This window comes from Castor canadensis, chromosome 6, assembly GCF_047511655.1.
Source record: "Castor canadensis chromosome 6, mCasCan1.hap1v2, whole genome shotgun sequence".
In the NCBI taxonomy this organism is placed as follows: Eukaryota; Metazoa; Chordata; class Mammalia; order Rodentia; family Castoridae; genus Castor; species Castor canadensis.
The window spans coordinates 62172103-62191444 of NC_133391.1; positions in this window are offsets into that span (position 1 = coordinate 62172103).

Genomic DNA, 19342 nt, shown 5'->3' on the forward strand with positions numbered 1-19342 from the left:
TTAAAAAATACTTCCCTCTAAGGTAGGCATGGTGATACATGCCTATAATCCCAGCTCTTGGGAGGCCGAGGAGACCAGCCTGGGCTGCATAGTGAGATTCTGTCTCAAAAACACACATCCCTTCCTCCTTCTCTTCTTTCTTCCTTCATCAAAAAGTGGATAACCAGAGTAAGTGGGAGCTTGCATTAGATGTGTGGGTATGAGTGCAGAGACTAACACCAAAGAATGTTAGGCTGACAGGCTAAATGTAAGCACACTGAAATAATGTGTAGAGTGAACTGGTAGGGTAGCTAAGTGGTAAAGCACTTGTCTAGGATGTGTGAGGCCTTGGGTTTGAGCTCCAACACTACAAGAGAAAGCACCAGGTTTTTGACTTTGGGAGAAAAGAGATACAATTACTGTGCAGGGAGGGAGCAAAAAAAAGGAGGCTAAAAGAAATCTTGTGGTGTTGGCTTGGAATTGGAGGCATCAATGTAAATTTTATATATATAGTGCAAAGCAGTAAAATTTGCTCTACCACAAAATACAACACGTTGGCATAAGAATTATTTTGCACTGAAGACAATTGAGATGAAACATTAAAAAAAAACCAACAACCAAAAACCACCTTTCCACCTGTTATAGTTTAGATATGAAATATCCCATAAAGGCTCATGTGTTGAAGGCTTAGGCCCCAATGCAGCAATGTTCAGAGTGGGGCTTTTGGGAAGTGATCAGATCATAAGTGTTTTGGATTTGTCAAGGAATTGATCTATTAATCAGTTTATAATATGATGGACTACTGGGAGATGATGGAAACTTATGATGTGGGACCTAGTTGAAAGGAATGGGTCCTAGGGTGTGTACCCTTGGGGCTATATCTTGTGGTCTGTCTCTTCTCTTCTCTTTTCTCTTCTCTTCTCTTCCTTCCTCCCTTCCCTTCCCTCTTCCTTCCCTCTTCCTTTCCCTTCTCTCTATCCTACCCTTCCCCCTCCCTCCCCTCCCCCTCCCTTCCCTTCCCTTCTCTTCTTTCTCTCTCCCTTTCCCACCCCTCTCTCTATATTTCCTGGCTCCCATGAGGTGAGCAGCCTCCTGTTATCAATCAGCTAGCTGGCGTCCTTTTGCTCAACCCAGATAGAAATGGTAAGCAAGGAGAAGCTCTTCTAGCATTGGCAGTCCAGGCCCTTGGGCGCCCAAGACTAGGTGCCAGGCTGGCAAACTCCATTCCCTGAGGCTTTCAAAGCCACAGACTTTAAGCTGTAAGTGCTCAAGTTGGAGGCTTATTGCCCTGGGCTTTCATTACTGGTGGCCCTGCCACTTGACAGCTATTGCAATCTTCAGCTTTCAGCAGCAGTGAGCTGCAATAGGCAGCACCTGTGAATGTTACAGTTCCTGAACGGGCCTCATGTGTTGGGACCCTCAGCATCTACAGTAGCTCTCAGGCCTAGGGAGTAGAGACCCTTGGCTCTTAATGCTTAGCAGCAACCTGGAACTCTTCCAGCAACCCAGACCTACAGTTTTTAATCTCTACTCTGCTGCTTCTGATCCCCATTATTTCTGCCCCTCAGCTCCCAGCTGATCTCTAGAACTCTTTAGGCTCCCCATCTCATTGCTACTATTGGGCTATTACACCACCACCATAGTGGATTCTCTCACCCTGCTCCTGTTCTGCTGCTGACTCCACTGTCACTTCACTTTGTGTTACTAGCTCAGCCTGCTGTACTAATGATAAAGATCAAAAGTAGACAAGACCCCTCAAAAGAAGCCCCCACTCTGCCTTTCATTGGGTGGTACTTGGGATTGAACTCAGAGCCTTACACTTGCTAGACAGGTTCTCTACAGCTTAAGCCATATCTCCAGTTCTTTTTGCTTTAGTTAATTTTGAGATAGGGCCTTGCTTTATGCCTGGGCTGGTCTGGGCTGTGATCCTCCTATTTGTGTTAATCCTTGTAGTTGTGAATGACAGGCATGTACCACTGCACCCAGCCATTGGCTGAGATGAAGTCTCACAAACATTTTGCCCAGGCTGGCTGTTGAACCATGATGCTCTTGATCTCTGCCTCCTGAAAACCTAGGATTACAGGCATGAACCATGGTGTCCAGTCAAGAGAATCATTAATGGACCTAATATTGCAAAACCACAAAGTAGCACAGGGCAGTGTCTCCCAGCTGATTTGAAAGTGAGCTGAACAGCCTGGTTATAGCTAGAAAGGGGGGTGTGGTAAGGGTGTTTACACCAATCACAAGACTTCTACTGGGCCAACAGGACAAGCACAACCTCTCTGACCTGGGCAAAAATAGCTACAGGGTTGTCTGAGGTTCACAGAGACTTGTCTTGTTTAGAGTGCTGTTATCCAAGGCCAGTGCAGGCTGCCTGGAGTGGTCATGATTGAAACATGTCATTGACCATGGTTGAAGCTGGGCTGCCATGAGAGCACTTTGGCTGATTGCCAGTCAAGGGACTGCTTGGCTGCTAGTTCTGCTACTCTGGCAGACATAAGGAAAGGGTTTGTCAAATGGCCTGCTCTTGATAGTTTTACCCATTCATGAAAAGCATTAAAAGAGTATTTACAATAAAGGTTAATGAAAGTTTGACACAGAACTAACAATTCTAATAGCATTTAACGGTAGTTAGAATATTTAACAATGTTTAACAGTGCGTAACTCCTGTCCTAGTGCCCCAGGGAGAAGTGGGTCCCTCTGATCTGTCTCACTCAACCACATTACCAGAACATTCTCCCTTACCATACACCCAGACACAACAAAGCAGATGACCATGGACTGAACCTCTGAAACTATGAGCCAAAATAAATCTTTCCTTCAAGTTGGTTTGCTCAGATACTTTATCACAGTAGTGGAAAGTTAACACACCATCTACTTGACTAAAGATAGTACATGTAAAAGAGTGATTTCTCCCCTTTTTTTCTGGTTGATTCCTCCCCTTTTTTCTGGAAGGACAGAAATTAATCACTGCAGACAACTGTAGATCTTTTTCAAACTGGAGATAGCATGACAAACCTCACTGGCCAGTCCTTACTTTCTGTAAGTTACCCCCACAATTTGCCACCCTAGAAGCTTAGAGTCCTTTTTCTTGCTTTGTCACAACTCCACAAATTTAATGTTACTCTGTTAAGATGGTATATAGACCCAAAGTCTAAGATACACTCATCTCTAAGTGCTCTCTTGTATGTGTAATGCATGTGTTTATAAACTTCCATTTGCATTTCACTTGTTAATCTGTCTTTCGTTAATATAATTTATGGGACTTTAGGAGAGCAGATAAGATGGATAAAGGAAAACATTTTCTTTCCTCCCCTATAATATAAAGCCAATATACTTGTAAATGTGTACATATATGTATACATATGAGTAAATGTATACACATATGTACATATATTTTTTTTTCATGTATCTCCTAACTCCACCATAAGAGTAAGGGAACAGTAACAGCCCAACAGCCAAACTAGTTCTCAAACACCTATCTAAATGTTCTTAGGCCCACAGAAAAATGGATGATTGCTGTGGCAGAAAACCTGAAATATTTTATGGTACCAGAAAGCAAGAAAATACTCAAGAATGATAGGAACACATTAAAAAGACATCAAAACAAGCTTGAATGAGCTTCTACTGGCTAAAACTGGGGACAATTGAGCATCAAAATAAGTAATAATAGGAATGGGTTATATCCTGTTGGACTATAATTTATGAACTATAACCCAATATTGCAACTAAATCATAACCCTTTAGGCAAGAGGATTATTCAAATAATAGGAATCTATTGAGTGAACATTGGTACAAATAAATAAATAATGACACACATAAATAAGGAGAAGAGATAACTGTTCCTGATAACAGAAACCAGCTAATAAAAATAAGTGATAACAGGGAGGAAATAATGGCATTAATAAACATCTTTTGGTAATGATTTTAATTATCACTGTAGTCATAATTATTTCAGGCAATAGCATCAATGGATGTTATTACAGCTGTAGGCAATATGGGTGAGGAACAGAATTTTACATGATATTTTCTCAAAGTTTCTACATCCAAAAGCTTTTTATTAATCTATATATTCTTTTAAATTATAGAAGAAAGCCCTAACAGACCCTACCTAAATCAAATAATAAATACAAATACTACCAGTGATGGGGAAAACAGATAACGCATGCCTCTCACTAAGATAGAATAAAAGAGCACAGTATATATCATATTCTAGTCAAAAATATATTACAGATTAAGCATTCCTTATCCACACTGACTGGGACCAGAAGTGTTTCAGATTCCAAATATTCAGATTTGGAATATTTCTGAATACATAATGGGACACCTTGGGGATGGTACTTGAGTGTAACACATAGTACTCATTCATGTTTGGTATACACACAGCCTGAGTGGCATTGTATGGAATATTTTAGTGTACCTGCATTTTGACAATAACCAGTCATCTAAGGGCAGGTGCAGAATTCTCCACTTGTGGCGTCATGTTCGTGCTCCAAGAGTTTACTGCTGAAGCATTTCAGATTTTGAATTTTAAGATTAAGGATGTACCAGGGTTTAGAGTGAGGAAATGCCAGATTGGAAGACAGTCTGAAATTAGAAGACAACTTATAAAATGACTGCCTTAACAATCTCCCAGAATGATAAAATCATATAATCAAGAAAGACCCAGGAATTGTTCCAGGTCAGATTAGAGCAAGATGACAACTGGGAGTAACCAGTGATCCTGAGTTGGATCCTCTGCTACAAGGATGTTCTCGGAATGTTGGTGAAATTCTACTCCAGTCTCTGGGGAAGGCAATGTAGGAGCTCTGTGTAATATTCTTGCATCTTTTCTGTACATTTATGTCGTGTCACTTCTCCCCCTGGATTAGCTATTTGTGTGTAGTCTCTTCGAGTACATCAGCTGTTTGACTTCAGCATCCACAGCCCCCTCAGCTTCTACGCCTCCACAGAGCCCAAGAGCACAGTAAACCTTCATAACTGCTTGTGGAAGACAGGAGGGGAGGAGGAGGGAAGGAGGCAGCCAGCCAAAGGAGACATGTGACCCCTCTGCCAGACAGTTCCGTTGGGCTAGGTTCCTGGATGACGCTGGGCTGGATAATGATTGTGTAAAATTCTATCCTTGCTTTACTTAAAGTGTCTCTGGAGGAAAGAAAAATCATTGAAGTGTGTTTTTGGACCAGCTTGTCATTAAGCTGGAAAAAGCTATTTTGTTGCCTTAATTAGTTTTATTGTTTTGACATTTTAGCTTTTTAAAGGCTTTGTGCTGGAATTCAAGTACAGTATTTCATTGCCATGGAGTCTATTTTAATGAATGATTATTATACAAATGAACCTGCTAATAGAATCCCTTTTACCCCCACCCCCCCGCCGCCCCCGCCAGAAAACAAACAAAATCCACATAGAAAAGCTCAAGGGCCTGCACTTCATATTAAGCCTCTGTGTTGCTGTTTTCCTTAAAAATAGGAGAGAAAGAGCAAATTTTAAAAGCTACTTGGTTCTGCTACACAAATCTAAATGGATGTTATAATAAATTGACACATTAGTAATGCAAGGTATCTAATGAGACCTTCACTACTCTATTTTTCCCCCCCAGATTTGAAAAGGTGCTAATAAAATAATGCATTTGTCTAGGTGCCTCAGTTTCGTCAGAGCTATCTTTTGAGGACACTAATTCTTTGCTTCCTCTCTTAAAACCTAGCATTTTCTGAGTGAATGCTGTGTTCTCAGTGGTACGCCTTGAACAGGCTGCCAACCATATAAAACAGGAGCTCTTGCTACTGCAAGAAACGCCCCACCCATCTGCTCATAAACAATGACAGCATTTGTCAGAGCGCCTCCCTAGGCTTCCCCCCATCCTAAGGGATGCTGTAGCATATTACCCAGCAGGATTCCAGTTCCAAGAGCATGGTGAACAATTAGACCTCATTTACATTTTACAATGAGGCTTCACTTACATTTTGCTGTGATTTTTACACGCATCAAAGGCTTTATTTCACATCTTTACTAAATCCACAAACCGTGAATGTAAGCATCCCATATTTTTGACATGTTATTCCACATGCTAAATGTCAGTAGTCTACATTTGGTTGAACAAAGGCTAAGAATTATACAAGAGTGTGTCCGAGTTGGAATGAAATGACTCTGAAATCTAAAAGCTAAGCTAAATCATTTACAGCAGCTTCGTAAAAGCCTGAGAGATGAAATGCAAATTTCCTCCGGTGTTAAATAAAATATATTTAACTCCATGTCATGTATTCTGAAGGGCTCCCTGGATAGATTTCTGAGGGTCTGTCAGTTTATTAGGGCACAGATGATATCCATCAATTGGAAATCAATATGGACTGCTGGGTTCTAATTATAAATTATTGGGAAAATGCAGGTGGTAAATAGGCAGGACATTTTTTCTGCTAATAGTTTAAAAGAAAATTGGTTTAATTTCCAGTACGTGGGTGGAGAATGAATTTTTTCTGTTCATGTGTATTTGCTTTTTATCCTTTTTTTTTTTTTTTTTTTTTTTCTCTTTTGGAGTTTGCTTGCCAGAGGAGCAGTTTCTCTCTATGGACTGTTGCATTTTAAATTCTGGAAAACAGTACTCCACAAATCCAATATGATGATGCTCACAAGAAAATCACATGTATTTACATTTTATTGGTACAAATAAGAGAGAGTTTTTCTGCCTCTTCCTTTTCTTTTCATGGTCACTTTACTCTCAAATATACAACACTGTGCATTCACTAGCCTTTTAAGTCATTTTCTACATGGAATTTCAATTGCTTTTCCTTTTCAAAGTTCCTCATCCTGAATTTATGCCTATATTATAAAGTATTCCCCCTTTCTTCATCTAAAGGTATATAAAAGAATTTTATACTCAGCAAAATAACCTGAAATTTCACATAGAGAAAAGAGGCAGTTTTGTTTTGTTTTGTTTTGTTTTGTTTTAACAAGGGCCGTCTCATTTCGGTACTAAATTCTGGCACTGGTGTTGTCTATGTTGTAGTTACTCCAAAAAAAGGCTTTGTTTTCATGGTCAATAGAAGAAAAGGGTTTTGCCACCAGGATGCCTTTTCAATTGCAGCATGTGTTATAGGTCCTGGAAGCTTCCCCTTACTGATTCCTCTGCCTGGAGGTCAGTATTTAGTTACAGACCTCTACCATGGGCAGGCACAAATGTGACAGTCCCTCCCCTTAAGTAATCAAGTAGTAAAACATGGCAACAAAGAATGACACCTCCTGGACAGGAATAGAAAAGATGAATTTGAGGGAGGGCTAACATTGTCTAGCCCACGAAGTACCACATTGGAGGAAAGGTTGGAGGCTTCCCATTACTCAAGCCACGGTGGGGAAATCTAGATCTCACTCTCTAGTGAACCTGGTAGTCTATTAAGAGGTAAAAATGTGAGAAAGACAAAAAGGCAGGGACTCCTTTGAGGAGTGCCCTTGCATCAGCTCAGGAGACCTAAGGACACAGAGCTGTACCCTTGAACTAAACCCTGCAGAACTATAATTAGCAAATGGGTGATTAGGCTACACTGAGAATACTCTTAAATTTAACCATGTTACCCACGATTCTCTCTTTGACAGAGGCTTCAAAGAGGATAAACGCCTCAGGAAACTACCCATAATTTATTTTTAGTTCATGGGCAAATGTTAATTCTACTTATGGAGAATTAACTTTTATAACTTTCAAAGCTATTTTGTATGAAAAAAATAAAAATGCTTTAAGAGGTCACATTGGGTCATCAGTTCACAGCTCTAACTAATTGCTGTGACATTTTACCATACATTATAAAATATCTGTCACACATATGCATACATACACACATGTACAATCACACACCTCAAACACAGTGATCCATACATAGATGACATGATCATAGAGGCATTATACACACACCTGGTTACACACATGCTACAGCTTGAACTCAGGACCTTGACTTTGAGCCTCTCCACCATCCCTTTTTTTGTGATGGCTATTTTCAAGATGGGATCTATTGTCTGGCAATAGAGATCCTCCTGATCTCTGCCTCCTGAGTTGCTAGGATCACAGGCGATTTACACTATTCCATTAATCTTTACAACTTCTCTCTTGATAAATCCAAGATTATTGAAAACCAAAAAACACCACCTACATCTCCAATGTCCATGTTATTTTTGTACCCCAACCTGCTGCTCTGTCATCAAGTGATACTTTTACTGACTTCATCCTTAACTAAAAACAAAGTACAAAAAATTACAATGGTCAAAAACTCGAACCACAAAACTACTCTTGCTGCCATTTTAGAATTGTTTATTCTACTGATTAATAACTACTGAAATACCAATTTAAACCATGTATAGTTGAATGTGTTATTTCTATTAATCTCCCCTTTAAGCCTGAGGCAGGAAGGCCTCATCTTCAAGACTTTTGCATGAGAGTTCCAAAGGGAGCTCCTTAATGTTAAATTTAGGATTTTGCACAAGTGTGGTAAAAAAGACATGAAATGAAAAAACATGGCTGTCAGTACCAGGCCCCTCTCTTACTGTCTGTGAAACACTGGATATGAATCATAACTGAATTTCAGTTTCCTCATACAGAAATATCATGTCTCTCCATTCTGAGTTTTTCTTATGTGTAAATGGGTGTGCATCCAGAGAAAATGATATGAGCACATAACTGGTGTAAGATACTATAACAATGCATGATGTTACTGTTTTTACCTCAGTTGTTATCATCACATAGTAAAAAAAACAACCCAAAAAGCAAGTAACTCTATGTAAGGTCCAAACAGAGAGATGGAAATAAACAAATTTACATAAAACAAAAAGCATTTACACTCTGATCAAGTTAACTTCCTCATATGTAATGTATTCAACTTTCCTCTGACCCACTGTTTAGCATATCCTTGGAAAGCTCATTTACCAAATGGTTTTAGGACTATAGCAATTCTGCAAAGTTGAAAAAGTACTTTCTAGAGTACACCAAGTGTTTTATAACTTCTAGTTTTAATATGTTTTTTATCAGTATTAACCATGTCCAGCAATAAGTGGATTATATTGTCAAACTATACATCCCTCTTCTTTTCCTCCTTCACAAATTCATAATATATCAGTCATCACATGTTTCTTTTCATTCTTGGCCACAAGAACAATGATTTTTTTTTTTTTTCTGATCAGAGACTCAACCTTACAAATTGGATATGGTGGCAGTTCTCTTCCATCTGGCATGTTAGCAAGAGACTTGGCAAATGCAGCTCTTATATTATTCAGTGGTGAGATTGACAGTCATGTGGAGTCAAAATTGGATACAATAGATTCAGCTGCCATGTTAAATCAGATGGAAAGTCTATCATTGTTTGTGATCTGAATGAGGACCGGTCAGCACTGTGGCATTACATTCTCTAGTTGAAATCAACTGATAGAAATTTTGTAAATTTTCAATGTATCATTTATCTAGTTGTGGTAGTGTATGGGAATGAGTTACACAGCCTTAAAAATATTGCATTTCTACAAAGTCTACAGCAATGATTCTCTAATCACAGTGTATCCACAACTCTGCAAGGTTTGACTCTGTACCTCTTACTGGTGGCCAACGAAGTTGGAGCAAGAATGATTTTTGCAAACCACACAATATGAGGTACATTCACTGGTGAATCATAAGCTCCACTGAGAAATAAGGTCAAGAATTTTCTCACAAATGACTCCACATTTGGACATATTACATATGCCAACTTGAGAGTCCTTTCTATTTTTTCCCCAAATAGGCACATGTTTTTAAAAAATCCTTAATATAAATCAGTAAAAGATTATCAGAAATGTGAGCAATGATCTTAATTCTACAATCTCCATCACAGAATTAGATAATAACAAAAAAGGGAATCTCCAAACTGTGTCTTGTGTTGTACACATTATGTACTATGCATTGTGGTTAATAAATATGGTGAAATGGAAAGATGCCATGAAAATGTTTATAATTCATTTTAATGACAAAGGTACATATCCTTCGGAGAAATAAGTCAGACTATAATACCATATCTCCATTACAGCTTCAACCATGGGGAAAAAATCTGTGTGTATGGAGAAGGAATGCACCTAGCTATGGGCAATGGTTGTTATTGAAAGTAGACCTATCAATGGTTGTTTCTTTTCCTACATATGTATTTCTGTATTTTTCAATATTTTCCATAAAGACATATATTAATTTTATATTAAGGAGAAAAATGAATAAAACTAAACTAAAATCTCTTAAACTGTACTACTATGGTAAATGGCTGATGAAACTTTTTACATAAAGACTTACACATTGTTATGCATCCTTAAGTGAAAAAAAATACTCTTCTGTGAATATTAAAAAAGGAACACACTCTTTGAAGTATTTCTTAAATTTTATAATGAATAGGACGCAAACAAAAGACGTGTGCATTTCTAATTTTTCCAAGTTTAAAGAGGTGAAAAAGAATGATCTCCTTTGCAAAGAAGGCCCCTTCCCCAGGCATCTCTAGCTTGGCTCCTGGGCAGCAGGCAGCCCTGCTGTGCATTGATTGGCCTTTCTACTCAGTGACCTGAAGTGGCCTGGGAATTTCCAACCTGCTCTATTAGTTTTATTAATCATCAAAACCTTGGTTATGAGACATGTTGTTATTGAAATCATTTCACCTATGGATTTCATTTTGCATTAATCATTAACTGTATCTTTCATTAGAAAACTTCCCAAGCCTCCACTCTGGCATGGAGATTAGTGTTGAGTCCTGTTGGTTCCGTCAATATGAACCATGACACAGTGGCATGATGTGATTTGCCCAGTGACACTGAAATGACTCACTGTTGTGGTTCAGCAAAGCAGCAAGAATGTTTTAAAAGCCACATTCTTGTTGATATCATAGCTTCTAAAGTATCAGAATTCTCACAAAATTGGTTTATATATGATTATCTCCACCGTTAGATACAAGTGTGGCCTAAATTGAATGTCATGTGTGTGTGTGTGTGTGTATGTGTGTGTGTGTGAATTTGTGTTTGTGTGTGTGTGTGTTTGTGTGTGTGTGAGTTTGTGGGGGTGTGTGTGTATGAAGATGATGGAAGGCAGATGGAAATACTATTTTTTAAAGATATTGTTGAAACATGTACAACTATGCATGTTTGTTGCATTCTATTGACTTCTCATGCACATGTGGCTCTCTGACACTAAGAATTTTCTCCAGGAATTAGAAATATATGTTCAGTATTTCAATAAAAACAACAGACTTTGACTAAACTTTGTGTTTCTGTTGGTCAGCTAACAATGATAAAAACAGACCAGGCTCTTGGTCCATTCACCTTGATCTCTCATTCATGGGCCCAGACTTTCAGACAGGCCTTGGATGGGTGGGAGCTGACTTTGGTTCTCAGGATTTGTCACAATTTATATGATTTCCCTTTGGATATGATTTGATGGTGTATTAGAGTTCTCCAGGAAAAGAGAACCAATAGTACATATTGCACACACACACACACACACACACACACACACACACACACACACACAGGTATTACTTGCTCCTTATAGCTCATCTTAATTTCATAACTTAAAATCTGACTCTTCTTCAAATTTGAATCACTGGGACAAAAAAAATAGAAAAAAATATGCCAAAGTCCTTTCTACATTGGTAACAAACTATTTCTAGCATTAAAAAAAATTCTGGAAAACAAGTCACAGTTTTGAGGAATGAAGATTATTTTTAGAAACATTGTCATACTTCTTTAAAAATTTTATATCTTGCAAGTGTAGAACTTGATTTTGGCCATCGGCAGGCCAGTTTCACCTCTTTTATTCATTAAGAATTCATTGCTTTTGTTTAGCTGCTAGACTGGACAGTGAAAGTGAAGGTGGATAAAATGTGTGGTCCAGTCCACTGACATTGTCAGTGTTCGAATTGGCAGTAAACCAGTTCTGGGGAAAAATATATATACATTGTGTGGCATTAGGATGTGACTCTCTAGCTAAAACACAAATCAAATGCCAAGACCATGCCCAAATAAAGTTCACTTGTCTGAACTTCTCTGAAAGATGCACTCCTTAATTCTGAATCAACTCAATTAAAAAGTTCCATGGAGCTAGATGTAATGCATTGAAATCAATGACAAGCAGATATGGCATCAGAAAGCAGCTAAGCTTGGAAAATGAGAAAATCTGATGCAAGGCCTGAAAACTGCTGCACAGCTTTGGAGAAGCAGCCAGCAGTGTTTACAGGGTTTACGACAGAACGCAGAGCAATGACCTGGGACCAGCCTGCCCAGGTTCAAATCTTGTCTCTGTCACTTACTCTCTTAGCCTCAGGGACTCCACTGTGGTAGAATGGAACTAATAATCCCCGCCCCACACACATACCTCATAAGGATATACAGATTAAATTACTACAGGTGAAGCACCTGCACAAATATCTAATGCATGGAAGTTCCTAATAAATAGCATAGCTACTCGTGATTAGATAAAATTCCATGACTAAAACAGAGAATTGGTTCTAACATTAGCGGAAAAATCAATTCTATAATTATTTTGATTTATCACAAACATTGTTCTCTACTTGACGAAGTAGGGAACCAGGTAATTTTTATTAGACCCATTTTCTGTTGTAAGAGGCACAGTCATTTTGACCTCTGTGCTTGTAGCCTTTTCCAAAGCACGTGATTTATAAAACGCTGCTATGAGAAACGGAATGGAGAGGTACTCCAAAATCTATAAGTTAAAACATTGTGCGTGTTCAGGTTAAATCAATGGTACCACTGAGGAAAGGAACTTCGCAAATTCTCCTCAGGGGAAAAGTACCTCCTGTTTGGCAGACAATAGAAAAAGGCTTTTATTTTTGGCTACAATAACTAATAAGCAGATAGACTAAGCTTTTTATATAACCAAAGGAAAGATTTTGTGAGGTGGCAGAGTGAAAAGTAGGATCAACGAAATCACCAGAAGCAATTTAGCAAGGAAAATTGGGTGATTTTCAGCAGTTCAATTCAGAAGCAAAGAAACATAATTATTGTGAACAAAGTCACACAATAATAAAATGACTTTCACTAGAGAAAGTACTACGGAGTAAGTTGATGAGAAACTGTGCAAAGTGTAATTTGCTGCTAACAAAAATTCAAGGTAAATTTTAGAGTCCCCCTCAGGCTCTTCAAAGGACACAAGTAATTTTTGACCTGTGCAAGAAAAATATTCTTAGGAAAACTTGTAACTAAAAGTACATACTTTAAAAACAACTTATGAGAAGAAAAAAATAATGAGTAGTCAGTGGGGCATTGGGCATTTAATCAAACTAGGAGCCCTGACTAGTGATTATAGCCTGTATTCTTGAACTGCTGTGCAAATATGAACACACAGCACAGGTAGAGGGACAGCTGGAGGTGTCCTGCTCAGAGGCAACACAGCAGGAGATGACTGTGACCAACACAGAGGGTCTACCACCCCCAAATCCTTGTATGTCCATGGCTGTCTCTTAGGGTTTTCTTTTATTGGTGGAGAAATGGAATACATATTCTACTTTCCAGGCATGCTTTTCTCCTGGTAAATGTCAACTGAGATCAGGCAGGTAAAATAATATAAGGAAATTGATGTTCAATGACCAGAAACCAGGCTCAAATTAGACACTGGTTGTTAACATGGCAGGGACAAATTCCATCACCATACATTCAAGTGAGCAAAAATGTAAACTTTATTGTCTGTAGCTCAAATTGTCTTTGCTTCTTATCTTCCACTCTGCCAAGTGGCAAAAGACATACTATTGCCAATTCAAGACAAAATTTTAGTCTTTCCTGATATTTTTTAAAAATATATTGAGAAATTTGGGACTTTCTCCAACTGTCTCCTCTTTCCCTCCTTTTTTTCTTTCCTTTCCAAGAGGAGCTTACTGAAGAAACAGCCAAGAGCAGCTCACCAAGAAAAAGACATCCCTTCTGAGTTGGATAGCATCACTGTGTCAAAATACCTGAGCTAAACAACTTAAGGGAGGAAGAATTTTTTTAGGCTCATACTTTCAGAAGTTTCAGACTATGGCCAGCTGGCTCCATTGCTTTGGGCCTGAAGAAAAGCATAAACCAATGATGGCAAGAGAATATGGCAGAGGAGGCTGCACACTGCATGATAGCCAGGAAGTAGAGTGATAGGGATAAGAAGAGACCAGGGACAAAACATTCCCTTCAAAGACACACCCCCAGTGACCTACTTCTTCCAACAGTTCATGGATGAGCTCTTAGCTCATCCATGTATTAACCCTTTGATGAAATTAGTACTATTGTGGTCCAATCACTCTCAATAACATTACTAATTGGGAGCCAAGCCTTCAACACCTTCCGTGGTCATTGGCTGCTGTCCACATTGGCTTTAACTGAGGTGTATTATAATCAGCAGCCTTTGGTGGCTGCCATTTATTCTCACTGGCTTGTGTTGAGATGCATACAAGCCAAAGTTGAAGTGTACACACTTTCTCATTCTAAATCTGAAAGCCTGTTGGGGCCACCTGCCTCTTCATTGACTGATGTTCACCCTGATGAGGGAATCGAAGTTTCAGGCTCCTCTTTCTACAGCATTGCTCAGTGACAATCCATCTTATCACACTTCCTACTGATGTGTTCAGGACATGCTGCTGCAAATATGACACCTTGGCATTTGAGAAAATAGCAGCCAGGACCTCTGCCACTCTCCCTCCCTTCAGTCCTGAAGTAGGTCATAAAACCTCGGAAGGAGCTTCTGACCTTCCTTGAAGCAGGTTGCATGACCTCATGAGTGAGGTGTCCTCTCTGCACCCTTAGGGAAGAAATGTTTTACCCCCAAGGAAAAGGGTCATAGCGAAGAATCTGAACAAACAGGTTGTGCTAGTTTTCCCTTGATTTATTACCATTAGTTCACACCCCCTCTATCCAATCCTATTTCTTCATGAATATACACTGTTCATCAAACCTAAGCATAAAAGTACACAAGTTTAACTGTTTCTTCAGTGCTTCATTTTCTTATGAAGGATCTCATGTCATGCAAAATGTATGTTAAATAAATTTCTGTGCTTTTCTCTTGTTAATTTGTCTTTTGTTACAGGAGCCTCAGTCATTTTCCTCTATTATGCTGTAAGTTCTGAAACATTAGTATAACAATGTGCTTCTTTCTACTTTCATCTAAGTGTATTTAGAATTTGCATGGCCAAACATGAATTTCAAAAAGAAATCATTAGAAAAGGTACACTATTCTAAGCACATATTTGACCAACTTTAATAAGCCAGGAATTTCAAATTGTTATATATATACATACATATCTTTATTCATCATTGTGTAACATGTGTTTCTAGTCACTAATATATAATATATCCAAATAAATACACATAGTTTATTATGAATTGCTATTTTGCTTAAATTAATACATTTTTATTTAATCTACAACTTGAATGTGACTTAAGGATAAGATAAAAGTAATAAATCAATATCAATACACTAATTTTGACAGTTCTATTTTGGTTATTCAGGAAAATATCCTTGTTTGTAGGAAATAAAGTGTTAAGAAGTGACAGAGCTTCACATTGTCATTTTACTCTCAAATTGTTGAGGAATAAAAAGCTTTTGTATTGTCCTTGTGAAAAACAAAAAGGTTGACATAGTGGCTCACAGTGTTAATAAAGATCCAACTTCTCCGCCTACTGTGGCTTCCATTCTAAGGCTGGTTCACCTTCATGGGAACAAAATGGCTACCACCCAGAAAGGGAGCCGGGCTGGGCTTTGGGAGGAAGGTGGTAGGGGCGGGGGGAATTGATTTCAGAAGTTGTCTAGGAAGAATTAGAAAGTAAAAGCTTTCTTCTTGAGTGTCCCCAGAAAACATCCTTAGTATTGCAAGCCTATTGCCCTTGTGCAGGGAATAAATAGGACAATGATTTGCTTGCTGTTTTGCCCAAAGCACATGGACTTTATTGGGGAAGATTCAGACAGCTGAATGAAAATGTATCAAAAAATGGTGAAATGAGAGGTTGAGTAGACAACATGCCATGTTGAGAACTCATGTTCTAGAGCCAGACTGCTAGGAAAAACCATGGTTCTGTTCTTTTCTGGCTATGTAATTTTGCTCAACTTCTTTATTCTCTTTGTCCAAATTTGCCCATCTATGAAATCTTGTGTCCTTTTATAGGATTATTATAAATTACTTAATGAATTAGCAAAGGTAAAGGACTCAGAATAGTACCTGGTACATATGAGTATTCAAAAAACATTGCTAAGTATATCAGCACACACCTGTAATCTCAGGACTTGGAAAACTGAGACAAAAAGACTGTGTATTCAAGTCTACCCTAAGTTACATAGCAAACTTGAGGCCAGCCTGGGCCACACAGTAAAACCTTGTCTCAAAAACGAACAAAACAAATAACAATGACAACAAAAAGCAGTCAACTCTTATCTCAATACTTATAAGCGTCCATTTTACAATGTATTGATTCAACAACAAAAAAATTATTCCACACTTGTTATTTGCCACATTCTGTTCTAGAGAGTGAGAATGTAATCCAGACAGATTTGATATATGTGAGACAAATTTACATAAGCAGCTTGTTTAGACTCAGACAGATAGTAATTGCAGAGTGTGGCTTTGGGGTCAGTGGTCTCACATTCTCACTTTTCCTTCAGGGACTAACTACTGTGTAAGTAGAGGAGGTCATGTGCAGGGTCAAGCCAGACAGAATGTGACAGAAATTACAATGTCCAAGTCGTGTTTTTCTCCAAATTTCACACCACACTGCATACTTGTAAATTCTGTGAGTTTTTAAAACTGTATCTGACAATAATTTAAGAGTATACACTAGAAAAGAAGGATATTGTTTTGCTTTTAGCTAGCATAGATTAAGCACTTCCTTCATGCCATATACGGTCCGTCAGCTCATTGTAGGCAGGAATATCCTGAGGAGTCAGGGTTACCATTGTTCTATGTTGCAGATGAAGGAAGCAAGGTCTATAGAAGTAAGGTGACTGACCAAGATCATAAGATAGCAGTTGATGACATTACAATTCAAACCGAAATAAGTCCAACTACTATTCTCCTCCAGCTATTTAAAACACCATCAGGTGCTTTAAGCAGCAGTAAATGGTTGATGCTTAATTTATGAGCATTTATTGAGCAACTACTATTTTCCAGGCACAGGTGATAGAAAGCTGGATAATTGCAACCTTCAGAGCAGTCTCTGTTGGTCTAAAATATGAGGCATAAAAGTTTTAGACTTTTAACCTAAAACTATTCTTGCAAGACTAGTCACACTCAAGTTTTCAATGGTTAAGAAAGGCTCCAGTGACTGCTTGAAGTATCTAAGGGTAAATGCAAGTTGAATGTTGATTTTTTAATACATAGCAACATTTTACATATATATTATATATGCATTCCAAATAAATATATATTTTAATTATAATGGATAGACAGCAATTAAAATGAGACCAGCAGGAAAAGCAAGATAGGCTTATTGGTGGAATAATCTGACTTTATCACATCTCCTCATAACACTCGCTGGCAGAGTAGGAAATGATCTTATAGAATATATATAGTGTTTGTGCTATTCATCTACACCTGCCATATATGCCTTCTCTCTCTCTCTCTCTCCCTCTCTCTCTCTGTCCCTCTCTCCTTTTCTATGTTTACACATTCCCTCCCTTTTGCTTTCTCCCTATCTTTCTTACATTAAAATTTGTTCTCTGCCTTAAGTCTGATTGCCACCCCTTCATCTGACATCTGGGCAAAGCATTTGCTGAACCTGTGCTCTGGGTGACAGAGCTTCGGATAGAATCCCTGACTAGTTGTGATGATTAAGGACCATGTGGAACCTCTCACTGTGATGTTAACTGAACGAACAGGCTCCCTGCCCTTGGAGATGTTGCTTTGTCCTCCTGCAGCCCCTTGTTTGCAGTTTTAATTCAAGAGTTTATCCCTTACATCTTCAAAGACCCTCCCACAGACTGACTCTGCAGTCACGGCCACCTGTAGGCAAAATCTTCCCATTGACTACTGGCCTTTGAAATTCCTCTCCCTAACCACAGCCATTTCCCCTAATTCAGTGATTCCCTGAATCCATTCCCTGGCCACTTCTCAAAGTGAGAAGTGCACTCAACTTTCATTTCTGGGTGGTGTCATATGCTCTGAACTTACACTTTTTTCCTGTTCTTTTACTAAACATACTAGTCCTGCATCCTCTTCTTCCAGGATTTCTGTCTGTGAGGGGACAGCTAACTATACTGAGAAACTAATTCGTATTAAAAAGATAATACTTCAAATGATCAAGTTTTCATCTCATCCCCCATATTCAATATAGATATTTCAAATTGGCTTACTTATTCTTCATAGCAACCCTATAAATTAGTGCCGTATTAGTATCAGCCTCAGTTTATATATGGATGCACAAAGAGGTTAGATATTCCACCCAAAGTCAAACAGAAGCTAAGTGACAGAGGCAGGATTTGCGCCCACACATTTCAACCCCTCTGCTCTCCTCCTCCCTATCCCATGCTGTCTGTCAAACCTGCTTCTCCCCTCCTGTTACTTTTCTGCTTAGATACCCTCAAAAGCTAAATGATTCTGGAGCCACCCAGGTAGCAAATTGTCCATAGTCCTGTCTTGTCTTGCAAGAATTATTCTCCACTTTTCCACCCAACAGGCCAAGATCTGGAATGCCCATTACTTTGATACGTGCATATTCTTGTTGGTCTTCTTTGTGAAGGGGTTCAGGAAATGCCACCCCAAAGCAGGATGCTTTGTAATACTGATTATTTGAACTAAAGGCATTGAAAAAACAAGCACAGTAGAAGCTTTCCCTAACTTTCCCTTATCTGCCCGAAGACAGGTTACCCAAAAGGAACTAAGGCTCATCAATTTCCTTCCTGAGATTTTCATGAATCAAGGAAGATTAACTTGTACCTCAAGAGAGAGGGCTAGAAGTTGATACCATGCCCAGACATACTTTGTCTTCAATTATCACCTACTGTTCTGAAAGCCACCCGAATCCCTCTTTCCCCAAATCATCTATTCTCCCCTAAGTTTTATACCCAAGAAGAGGAAATATGAGCTCCTAAATTTCACTGAATTTTTGGTATTCGCATTTCTTTCCTGTGATGATGCCTTTCATCATGTAATAAATTTATATGCCTTTTCTCATACTAATCTGCCTGTTACCAGTCCATTTCATAGACTGTCATCAAACCTTCCACTACACTTCCATCATTCTGTTACCTCTGCATGAACACCTTTCCCCACACTGACTGGAAAATCCCTGCTCATTCTGCAAAAGCCTTGTTTTCTTTGACGTTGTCCCTCAGGCAGATAATTAAATATTTATCCTTCTTTGCTCCCTGGTACTTTGTAGTGTATATAACAACATGCAAACTAGCATTGGGAAAAAGATG